We start from the raw sequence: 13,702 nt of genomic DNA on the forward strand, positions 1-13,702 counted from the left end.
CTGGTTCTCATCAGGTTTTTAGGAGTATACAATGGCCTTTGCTATATTACATGGGGATAAAGAGAAGGAAGGTGACTCCTCGGACTAGCATCTCAGTCTGTACAGTTTTTCAAGATTTTATCATTGACCCTGGTATCATTGTTAACATCAAACTAGTAAAATGGAAACCTTACATCACATGGGTAAATGACTTCACACTTAGAACATTACATTTCTTTAGTAACATGATATAAACTTGATAACTGTGGTACTGCCTTTGCTCCTGGGGAAATCAGGACTTCACTGTGGGGTTAACATACCAGCGTTTTGTAGAGGGCAGTATGCAACCCAACAGTCTCGCTGTGTGTAAGAAAGCACATATGTGGAAGATAATCATGATGCTCTTAGAATGATATTAGACAACTGTACTGTACAGACTACAGAAAGGTCAAGCAGAATAAAAGAATGGAACAATTGTGGTGTTCTGGAGTATGAAAGGTCAGAAATTACCTGTATGTATGAATCTCTAAATTCAAGGTTCTACCTTGTCTCTCATTGATCACAGTCTACAAAAATATACAGCAATCACCATTTATGTGATTTATACTAGAACATCTTTGACATAATATATAACATAAAGAAACTTATGTGAAGGAAATGATTACTTTGGAAAGTATGGGAACTAAAATATATACCCACATATGGGTCAAATTAAACTTTTTTATTATGTGGACACAAACCACTAAAATAGGTGTCAGGGAATTAGGCATTCCCCGTTCTATATATATATGTTTTTCTTTTGTTTTACTTAACTTATATTTCAAAAGAATTATCATATCATAGTGTAATTTGTCTGCTATAAATCAAGACAAAATAAGACAATACATTAAATTTCCCAATGTTGTTAGGATATTGGAATCTTTATTATATATTTACTCTTATGTTCATTGTTTTTAAACTGTATTTTTTTTACACAATTTTTTAAACATACAAATATAAACACAGAAACAAAAAATAGGAAAATAAATAAAAAACATACAAAAAGAATATTCAATATTCAATAAATCAAAGCAGGATATGGATTCACTCTAAAAGTAGTAATCATATTCTATGCTCATTGTTAGAAAGAAAATCTGGCTCACCATAACATGACATTTGCTTGCAGATACTGTGGGGAAATTCATCCTTTAAGACATGCAATAAAGTGTTCCTGAAAATTGGAAGTCTATAACATGGCATTTACCTGCAGATACTGTGGAGAAATTCATCATTTAGGATAGGGGTGTCAAACTCAAGTTGCAGGCCAAACTTGAAATTGAAATAGCACCGCTACTACAATTCCCTGCGTCTATAAAACAGTCCAATGCGGGGCCAGGCATAGGCAGAGAGGCTGCTGGTCTATAGACGCGAGTGATGTCGCCAATTGTAGTAGCAGTGCTATTTCAATGCAGCGGTGGGCCAGCTACAATTTATATTTAGGATTTCTTTGGGGCCAAAAAAGAATGTTGTGGGCCAGAGTTTGACACCCTTGCGTTAAAAGATTCAGTGTAATGTTTCTGAAATTTGAATAGCCATAACATGACATTTTATTGTGGAGAAATGCACCCTTTAAAAGATGCAATGAAGTGTTCCTAGAATTTCGATGGCTTTTTTAAATAGTATCTGTATAGTATCTGTGTCTGTATGTTCTTCTCTGGAGTATGGGTATATGCATACATTTAATTTGTTTCTGGAATGTCCTTTTCTTGAGATATTTCCATTTTCTGCCTGTGGCTTATCTCACAATTGACAACAGAAACCAACCCCCTCCTTCAGTGCTGTTACATAGGTTGACAATGACACTCCTTCAGAGTGATATTTTGGCTGGCATGGAGTGAAAAGGAAAAAAATGATTAGATTATGTTCAGACTGGCAGTGTGGTTGCGGTGCAGTTACTGGTTCCTCCAATTTTTGAACTGCGGCCTAGCGGGAGACACTACAGGTACCTGCTGTAGCCCAGTAAGTAATGAATGGGAGCAGCAGGTAGCTGTTCAGTACCACCCACTGCCACCTGCTGTCAAATTTGCAACGCTTAGTAAGAACTATTTGTGTGGGTGGCAAAATTGCTGGAAAAATGCCAGACACAGGGGGATGAGAGGAATTTCTTGCACCCACAATGCATATTAACCTGCCTGTAAACATATACTAACTGCAGGACTGTCAGCTTTTTATTCTCCATGCAGTATATGGTAAGTGATTTTTTTTTTTTTAAATCTTTGCCATATAGTCACAGGGCTGGCTCCTGTTGCTCACTGTAAGACATTCAGGTTTAAGTCAATCAACAATTTCTTCTACCCCATCTTTCAGTGAATTTACTCTGTGCTCATATTAAAGATTAAAAAGATAGCAGGCTGCCAGGTAAGTGATGGTTTACTGCAAGTTATTGGTGAATTTCTCCACAGTCCCAATAGCTACAAAAATTGCAAATAGCTTTTTGCACAAATGTCTGTTTGTAAGAATATGTAGATATTTAAAAAGCTCATAGCCTGCCTGCAATTCCAGTTTAAAATTACAATTGTACCTTTGATGGTGCTTAAAGTGCAAAACTTTTATGCTTAGACTTTTAAATTGTATGCTGAATTTGTTAAAAAATAATAAATGTTTAATACTGACCCCAGTTGGCTGAGCTCCTTCCAATAACTAAAAGCTCGCCCATACCAAATATAGAGAAAGAGAGAATAAAAGGTTCCCGCTTTGTGGAACTTCAAGTCTTAGGTTTCTCTCCTATACATTTCTTCATATTTACCACCAAGCTGTGCTGAAAAAGTGACCCTGACAGAGTTTGAAATAAAATTGCATCACTTTTTATTCAGATGGTTTAGGGGCTTGTTCACACCAATAATTTTGAGCTGTGTTTCCTCCCACATCCTAAAACATGCAGGTAGGTTCATTGTTTTTCCCTAAATTAGATTGTGTTATTGACATTAGAGTCTGAGCCCCACTGAGTGCTGTTAGTGTACTTGGTAAAGTGCTACCTAATATATTGGCACTATATAAATACATGATATTATTATGAACATATTGTATTTAAAGTAATGCCAAAACACTCAAAATGCCCTTCTCATGGTGAAAATCCATCCTAAATCTTACAACTGCTGACCCTTGCTTGCTGCTCCTATAGTTTTTTTCCAACCTCACTTGCTGGACATCTTGAATTGCATGTAAATATGATCAGTCCTGCAAAAAGCTTTTGCTACAAATGAATTTTCAAGGGAAGAAGGCTGCAGTTCCATTTTCCGCACAATAGACAAGTTATTCAGATTTTCCTTTACCCTTGTATGACATGATAAAGTGGAATTTTGACTAAATTATTTTTTTTTATTTGGGGGTGTTCTAAAGCTGTTTGTATCCCCATTCATTGAGATTTGGCTTTACTCCCTTCTCAGTGAAAATTACAGAGTATGGACATAAAGTGAGAGGAACATAGAACTAACTACAGATTCAGAGATTTTATGATAACTATTTTTAGGATAAATAGTAGATCCAGACTTTTTAAATAACCATTAAAACAATCATTTGACTCAGGCAATAAATATATTTTGTTGTGTTGCGTTGCATTCAATAGCATTTCAAAACAATTATTTAATTCAATAATCAGAAATATGTTTTTTTTTTATGAAAATTATCCTAGAATCTTACTATACTATTAAATGTAAAGCCAGCATTAAAAAAGAAGATGCACAATAGCATAAATGCAGACCAACAAAAAATCCATTGAAATCACATTGGTTTCTATGGATTACAACCCTTTAGGAATAATGCACAGTAATCAAATCAAACTTGTTTTAGCTTTAGACTGCAACACAGCTATCATATTACAAAAGCTTAGTAGTAATATGAATTTCTTAGGGTTTACCATCAACAGGATCTCTTTCAAGCATAGTCTTTTCCTTTCTACTATGAATTGCAGGGCTTACCAGGTGCCTGCATGCTACATTTGATCCCTGTATAGCACCCTGCGTCTTCAATACATGGAAAGGAATGTAGTTTGAACCAACTAACAAGATGCTGCTCACTTTAGGGAAAGCTTGTTCTCAATAGTAGATAAAGCTTTGTAATAAAAGCCAACATGTAATCAAAAATAGCAAAATGTAAAGTTCTATAACCAACAATCATTTTTCATTCTTACCACTCAAAACTCAAATGAACCAACATTCGAAATAATTTACATAGTGATTTATAAAGGACAATAGTTATAACAATTTACTATTGTAACACCAATCCTTATAGGTCTAATGGTAATTGGTAAATTCGGAACAGGTACATTATTTTAATAAATGCAAGTAGGACAGATGTTTGTCTTAACATATTATTAGGCAGCGTGGTGTCAGTTACTGTATAAAATCCTCACTGTGAGCTAATCACAAACAAAGCAAAATAAACTTTATGGAACAAGCCTAGACATCAATTAGCTTCAGGGGCAAGCTGTGCAGAATTGGTCATTAAAGAGTTACAAGAGCTTGCAGAAGAGCTCAGTCTCAGCTGTGTTTAGCAAAAGATTTCTTCTGCAAGTCATGCAAACCACCCCCTGCAAGCCTCTGTGCTGCACATGGGGGAGCAGGGAAGCCCAGTTTGTATCTAGGAGTCATCGGTATGTAGGATGTCCTTAACCTACCTGGGACTACCTGGAGTGTGTTTGTAGTCATGTTTTCAGTGTTCATTGTTAATGAAAATGCACACACCACCACTTAGTGGACAAAATGTGAATGATAGGCATTATTTTTATTTATTTTCAGATATAGCCTAAATTTATTGAAAAACAAATGCTATTTTATATTTTTTTTCTATTTTGACATATTCTTGAAGGGACCCACGCCCCCCCCCTTCTGTAATTTGGCAACAATACCATATTCAGGGGCTTTGTAATTACCTTAATTCATAATGCCTAATGCCCACTGTCAGTATAATGTCAACAGACCGTACTCTCTACAAGCTATCCTAGCACTGCTGTGATCACAATACAAAAATTAGTACAAAGTAGAAGCACATGACATTACATATAGTTTGCCTTAGAATTTGCAGAGCAATTCACTGTTCCTTTGTCTATTTTTCAAGTACAGTAAAATACACTAATCCATTAATTTTTCACTTTACATTACCATTCTTCTTTTTCTATCTACATTTTCGAAGTAAATTTATTAGTAGATTATATATACAATATATATATGTATCTTTTGATCAGACACAGGAATCAGATAGTATACTTTTTTGCTGCTGTCCCATAGAATGCGTGTATTTTATTTTTAGTATTTTGGAAGTTAGAACATACTGCCAAAGAAAACACAAAGATAGATAGGACTTACTCATTCTTGTCTATTTCCTTTAGTAAATCAAATGTATTGTAGGAAAGAAAAGTAGAGCTTTCACACTTTCATATGTGGCTCATTTTAGTGTGTGTTTTTGAAAGCACACAGACACATTCACACCTATGTGTGAGTGTTTAAGAATGTGCAACATAAAGCCTGCCCTGAAATATCTTTATGACCTTATTTAGCTTAAAAATGATCTTCCATATTCCATTCTATGTTACTATTACTTTGTTTTTGGGACCTGACTTTCCTTGGCTTCATTGCTATGTCCTACTGGTTGCCATTAAAGCTTACCACAAAAGGTACAACATGCCTGTACAAGCCTATTTAGATCTTTCAACAATTATCTAGCACCAGGGCCTGTCTAATTGCATATATGTGGAAGTTCTTCATATTACATATTTTTGGTACATCTAAAATAGATTGCATACAGATTGTACTATTATATCAGTGATAAACTACCTTACTGGCTGTCATAGGGGAAGGGGATAAAAGTTGGAGAATCTTAGCATTGAGTTAGGAGGGAAGAGTTTTTCTTCATTTATTAAAAATGTGCCTTATCCAATCCAGGAATTCTCAGGAGGGATTGAGGGATCTGTGAAAGTAAATGTGAATAACTTTTCTTTTTTTTTAGTTTAGTTCCGCTTTACCAACTTTAGAAAACTTGGACTGCACAGGGGCAGTGCGAATACAATTCTTTGTACAAATTTTTCTGCCACAATGGGAAAATATTGCCTGTGTATGACTGTAAGTAATTGGTGTGATTTCACTTGGTTAACTGTCACACTCTGTTCCTATTGGCTGCTCCAAGCTTTGTCCTTGACTAAAAGCAATGGAAAATGGCACCTTGGCTAGCTGTGCTTGGTCTTTAAAAGAGGGCTGTACTGATGTGTGGCCCCTGTAGAGGATGGATATAGAGGGGTGGTCATGTGGGTGCATGTAGTTGGATAATTTTCCTGTGTATTGGATATACGAACTTTGAATTGAGCTCAGGCTTCTCGGATTCTAAGATTCAATCCAAAGATGGAATATCTAAAATCCGAGTTGGAATTCTGCTCAGTACTATCTGACCACCACTATTTACAGGTATACTTAAATACCAAGGGCTATGATGCACCTGCCACTTATGGGTTCTGAGTAGTGTTGATGTTCGAATTCGGGTTGTCCCTATATTCGACCCAAATATGGCTGTTCGAATTTGGGTAGACCCGACCCGAAAAACACAGAATACAACAGCAAAAATTCGGGAGTAAAAAAAAAAAAAAAATTACTTATTTCGTATGTATTTTTTATTTTATACTTGTTCTTTTTTTATTTTTTACAGGTTATCTGACAATGACATTATGAATCATAATGTCATTGTGGGATTCCTGGACGGTGGGAACTTTGCGGTCACAGCTAATTGAAAGCACGTGCCTTCCATTAGCTGTAACCGCAGGCAATAGGAAGGCAATAGAGGTTGAATGGAGATACTATCCCCATTCATACCTCTACTGCTCTGTGATTGGCTGAGAAATAGGAAACCCTGATGACAGCTCAATCATCATCAGGATTTCCCTTTCCTCAGCCAATCAGGGAGCAGAGGAATCAGCGGAGCTTTACTATGCTGACAGCTCTGCTCCCCTGATTACTCCCGCAGCGCTAGAGGAGCTGTGACATGTATTACACATACAGAATACGTCACAGCACCTCTAGGGCTGCAGGAGCGATTAGGGGAGCAGAGCTGTCAGCATAGTAAAGCTCCGCTGATTGCTCTGCTCCCTGAGGAAAGGGAAAGCCTGATGACAGCAAAGGCATCATCAGGATTTCCCTTTCCTCAGCCTATTCGACCAACACTAGTTCTGAGTAGCTTCCTCTTATACTCTTATTGTTATTAAAGCCCTGTACTGTTTCTGCAAAATTTAATGTATGGCACAGATAGAATATATTTACCAAAAAGCAAAGTGTAACCTCCAGAACATATGTATATTCAATAAATATTTCAAGTGTTTGTGCCATGAGCTAAAATTTTAAAGCTTATTCATCTTTACTGTACTGAAAGTCTGCAAAGTGGTTGAAACTCCTCTGGCATATTCAGATATTTATAGCAAAGAGCTACCTCAGGAAATGACTAATCTGTTACTTTTTTAAATCTGTATCATGGCTAATATTATTCTGAACCTAATGCATTATTTTGTTTTTCTACTGCATTCTACTACCCATTTGGAATCTAGATAAAGATGTTAAAATAACGCATCTTAATCTTGTTGATGGCTCACTTAAACAGTTTTCCAAGGTGCCAGTTACTCTATTTAGAAGCAGATTTTGTTGGATCATTTGGACAGTAAACAAGGTATATTAGAATACTAGAGCATGTGCTGACTAAATGCAATTGTTCTGTACAGAAAACTATATTTCATATTCAGTGAACATACTTACTGTATTGTTCACATGACCCATGTTCAGCCAAACAATTTTATAGTGAATACAAATTCTTTTTAAGTCATTCAACTTAGTAGGAGGTGTATAAAGATTCAGATCTGTAAATGGATGCATGTTTAGTGTATAGGGAATTTTGAAAGGGTTTAAAGGCATATGAATGAAAAAATAATGTACTTAAAATCTAGCAATGCCAGGCATGTTCAGTTTGCAGATGAGACAGTTAATTAATGTACATGCTATATACCCCAGGCTATTTTAATGATTATAATAATAATAATAGAAGGTATATAGGTGAGGGCTAGATATGTTGTATATGGAAAAAAATCTCAATTTGTCAATTCCAAGAGTGGAAGTTGTGGAATGCAGTATTAACCATTAGGTAGTAATGGAAAGAAACAATGGAGTTGTTGATTTTCTTGCAACCAATATGACCAAAGTTATAATATTAAAAGGCTTATATGCCTATACTTTAAATGTGGTTGAGTTTTTCCATGCTAGGATTTAGTAACCTAGTTATGGGACATAGGTATAATTGTTACAAAAGCTGGATTTTAGCTGTGTTGTTTGTCTGTCATGCTTTATGACCATAAAGCAGCCTTTCCCAAACTTTTTACTCAGAGGAATCCTTTTAAATATTTTATGGTTCTCGGGGAACCCCCTGCTGAAACCAGTTTATTGGATGTCAGTGGGATAAATGCTGAAAATATTAGTGGTGAGCTGAAAGAATGTTCACCTTTACAGTGGTGGTATCCAGATTTTGGTACTGAAAAGTGGCATTGGATTAAGAACTTTGGTGGCACCAATAGATGGGAAGTTACCCATCCACAGCTGCAGAATCCCTGGAAACCTCTTGAGGAACCCTGGTTAATAATGGCTGCTAAAGAATATTGGTGGTTCAAACATTGGCAAATTATTGTAAAATAAGGTAATTCTGCATAGGATTTAAATGTTAACATTATGAAATCATGGCTTCCCAGAAACAAATTTAACTATTGTGATAAGGAGTTGTTTAACAACCTTGCCTATGCCTGAGTCTGTGTAGCTTTTCTTCAATGCTGGATCAGAACGCCCACTTTCCTTAACTTTTTAAGCACAAATGTGGGATTTTTAGTTTTTAATTTTTAAGCAAAATAAGTTTTTAATTTTTAAGCAATAATAATTTTTAAGCAAAATGTATTACATAACAAACACTGTCCAATCTATTTATTAATTATTTGTACCCACTGCAGAGAAGTATTTACTTTACTTTAGTTCCTAAATCAGGGTGCTTTGACCACTTTTAATATTAAAAACAGCAACAAAAATGGAAAGGGTTTTTCCCTCGCAGGGGATCAGTGTCATCCCACCATGACAGCAAAACACAAAATGTAGCTTCCTCTTTTTCACTCTCTGACACTCTTCCGAGCTGTAGGGCTTGAGGAACTCCTGGGCTCTCCCAACATACAGGCTACACACAACTTGTCCACCTGAGCCACCTGGCCTCAGGCTGCAACTCCCCCTTGTCTCAAAAACAAACACCCTTTTATTATTATTGTCCCCATTCTTTTCAGGACACTCCAGGCCTGGTTTCCAAATAAAATGCCGTAATTCGTCAGCAACACAATTACTGCAGAATTGAAGCTCATCTGCACTCTGCAAGTCCTTAAAAACTAAAATACTAACTAATGAGGAAGCCACAAAAGGGGTTGTTTATTGGAAAATAAACAATAGATAAAAGGGGATAATTACAAACAAATGTCAAGTCGAATAGTAAAAAAATAAATAAAATGAAAACAAAAAAACAGGTTTTAGCATGGAATGTCTGATTCCCTGTTTTATAGAGCCCAATAAATTCAACTTAAAATGTGAAAATTTTGTTTACAGATAGGTTAATTTGTAATTTTTGTTGTACAGCGTTAAACAATTTAAATAATGTTACAGTGCCACACTGTGGCAGTTTTATATGTAACACAGATATTTCATTCTCTATTTTTTTTGTCACAGATGTGTGTATGTGTTTTTTTTTTAAATATACTTTTACCAGGTAAAGACCGAACAGTGCACATTGAAATATTATTCTTTTTAAAAATCTAATTCATACAAAATCTATCATTCATCTTTAAATACATTTATTGATGAAATCTTTGAATGTGGATTTATATATGTTGTGAGGCCTTGGCTGGCAGGATCGTAGACAGTATTTGTGTTTTTCCTAGGTCTCTTACATGGCAAGCAGGTTCCAGGTCTAATGAGTAACATGGGGAAAATATTATTGTTTTCTGGATATTATTATGTCTTATTCTGGGTCCTGGGGCATGGTAGACGTTTGGGAAGGAATGTTTCCATTCCTAGGCCTTACCAGGCAAACCTGGCATATTTTTTACAAAATAAACATTCCAGTAGGTATACTTATTTTGAAAAGAATGCAATATTACTTTAAATTAAAAAGCATGAATTTAACCTGAAAATTTTACTACACAAATATATAACTTAAACAATGTCACCAAATTATTATTGTTCAGGTAAGCACATCTGAAGAGGCTTAGAACTTAATTCTTGCCAAATTCTCATTCATTTATTTCACTAAGATCACATAATCAATGCCTAGGCATTTGGTCATGTGACTAGCACTAGAAAGGGACTGAAGCTGTTGTTTAAAATAGAATATTATTTTCCTGCCTATATTATTATTTGGTAATTGTTCTAACTCACTTTTTTATTCTTTAATTACCTTGAAATGCAACTGTTGGCAAGCAGTTTTTTTGTACTTGCTAGGTTATTAATGCCATCTAGTGGCAACAGCTGGATGTCTGTATTTCCATTGAGGCTACAGTATGCCTGAATAAGGCAAAATCAACCATTTGTATCTTTGGAGAACCGTATTATTTACTTCTTTGTTAGGAGACAATATAGATATCGATCATTCTTAGGCAGTAGTGCCTAAAAAAGCTACATAGAAAATGTGGTTGAAATGTAAACTCTGGAAGATTTCCTTTAGAGGTCTGCTGATAGGAAATCTTCAGCACTAAAGTATTAGATTAGATGTATGGATCTATTGCCTAAACAGCACTATGTACTTACTGTGACTTCAGTATGTCAGAATCTGGTACAAATATGATCTGTTGATTCAGTAAACAGGAACATCGGAGAATACATGGACTGGTGTATCTTTATATAAAGTATGGCTAACCTTCTCCTCGTACAGAGCTTGGCCATATGACAACACTTATTTCTCGGTATATGGTTTAATTGAATGCCTTGGATCTTTAACAATCCCAGCAACCCATGCTCTTCAAGACACATGTGATGGGGCATGAAGTTTATACGTTTAGCTAGAAGAATGTTGGTGCATTTCTTGGTTATGCTTTATTGCTGTCCTCTTTCATTTTTTTTGTTGCTTTTTGAACCATTTTCTTGAATCTCACATGGTAAAGTACAGAATCAATTAAGCAATGAAACAACTAAACTGTCTATTTCGAATATCACAGGTTTGGCTACATAAGCTTTAAATTTTATGCTGAATGTTGCAATTAAGTTGAAAATATTGCTTAAAAAGTGTTTTTCAACCAGGGTTCCTCCAGAGGTTCCTAAGGGGTTCCTTCAGCAATGAGCAGTTTGTGCCTCTCAGGTCAGTTTAAGTGACACCAGTGATGTTTTTGGCTATCTGTAAGGGTGACATTCTTCCCACTGACCACCACACTAATGTACTGTGAGCTGTGGATATAGTAATTATAGCAGGGATCCTTGAAGACCTGAAAAGTATTTCAAGGGTTGTCTTATGTTAAAAAGGTCACAAAAGACTTGCTTAAAGGTTTAGTGAAACCAGGGAACCTTGTAAATGTTTCATTCTTTTTTTTCTTTCACTTCCTTGGGAATAGAGGCACTAAACTAAAAGTCATATTTTTCTCCAAATAACTTCTTGATCACTTTTAGCAAAAAGTAGACAAAAAACCTGTTTATAATATTATTTTTAACATTGAGATGTGACAATATTACCTGCATATTTGTTGATGGTTAATATTTAACCTAGTAAATGTCAGTGAATGTATTTACAAATACATAATTTTTGGTGAATGTGTAGGGGATTTGTTCATCTATCACTGATTCAGCACTTTTTAAAAATGTTTATACACTTAGTAGATTGTTTTATAGACCCTTGCATTTTTTTTTAGTGAAGTAGAATGTAAGACTCCTGTATGCTAGTTAAAACAAGTCCCAAATCCAGTAGATAATATGTGACCCACAAGTCTAATAAACAAAAAAAAACTTCCCTTTCCCAAACCTGATTGAGTCAAGTCCTCCTTCATTTATTTTGCATGCTACAGCTGTCTGACACACAGTGGTAGGGTTCCAGTAAAGGAAGAAGTGCTGTTAACCCAGAAATCAGAGGCCAGGTGCTGATTGACAAGTTGCAGGCATGTGGATTCCCAGTGAGCATGCTATTAGCCAGTGCAACATCTTCTCTTCTCCTACTGTATGTAAGTAGGCACAACTTGAGAGTGTCAATTCTGTTCTGAATTTGTGAGCAGTGTAGCATAGTTGCCATACCAACACAGGAAGCTGTACTAGGTCAATTTTACTGGCAGGCTAAGAGAAATCTTTAAGGGAAGATGCGCTTTAAAGCAGACCTATCGTCAAAGTGTTTACTTTATATAAATGACTTTATATAAATGAGTAGATAACCCCCCCCCCCTCCAAAGATTTTTTTTTTTTTTAGAGGAAGCCCCTTCTCTTCTATCTTTACTGTGGCGAAGGTAAAGACTGAATGTTAGCGCAGCGCCTCCTGGCATACATATGTCATGTATACAAATTGTCAATCTCACGCATGGATCAGCACTTTTTCTCCCCTTTTCAGCAGGCTATGGCACCCAATCTTGCACCTACACTACAGTGTGAGATTAAGTGACATAGGAAGAAGATGGCTGCACCCTGCTCTTTCTCCATGACAGGTTGAAGGAGGATTTCAGGATGCCGGTGGCTCAAGGCCATGTCTGTAGGGATTGGGGGCTCTGTGGAAGTAAAGGTAAGTTGTGTTTTTTTTATCTTTCTGACAGTTCTGCTTTAAGTGCTGCAACACACACACACACACACACACAATGGTTATTATTATCCACAGATCTACTCACTACTTTAAAATAGTTCTACATAATTGCAAAATGTGTAGCTAGGTAATAGTTGTCCGACAGCCCCATGACACTTTTCATGTATAGTAACACATATTTGAGAGATTCTGTTTGCTCCCAATAAAACTTAATATTATACGCCAGCAGTTCTGTAATGTGTAAATGACATATTAGATGGCATATATCCAATTAGGGGGGGGGGCTAGACACAGTGGACACCTATAGTTTTACTGCCTATGAAATGTGTTTTTAAATCTGCTTCCACAGTCTGTTTTCTTTGCATAGACTGAAGATATTGCTCTATTAAGAGCTAACATTACCTAAAATTTTGAACATCTCTCTTCAAACAGCAGCCCTCAGAGGGAATAAACTTTACTTAACCTAATTAATTTTAATCACTGTATTCTGATCTCATACTGAGCAAACAGATGTAAATTCGAACACATTAATAAATCTAGAGATTACACTGTGGGCTAATCACGGAGTTGCACATTTGCTTGTTCATATGAAAGGACAATTATACTTAAAACACAAGTAACCTCTATATAAAAGCACATATTGCAATTCTCTTCGGCATACATGTGAAAGTATTGGAGTATTAGCAAGAGGTATGAAAGTGAACCAGTACATGAAAAGTCTTTTCAAGTGTTTTGTTGCTGCTGATGCGTTATCTGTGGATCTATAAATGATTTTACTCTACTTTGAACTCTGCAATTATTTTTAGTTTGTACTAAAAGTGGATCTAAAGTCATTTTTGATGAAGGATATGAACTCTTATGAGTTGTGGTGGTCATTAAGAATGAATGACAGTCCAGGGCACCAGAACCTGCCTTGTGCATTGTGTTAACGCAC

This window comes from Pyxicephalus adspersus, chromosome 4 (genome assembly GCF_032062135.1).
Source record: "Pyxicephalus adspersus chromosome 4, UCB_Pads_2.0, whole genome shotgun sequence".
Lineage (NCBI taxonomy): Eukaryota > Metazoa > Chordata > Amphibia > Anura > Pyxicephalidae > Pyxicephalus > Pyxicephalus adspersus.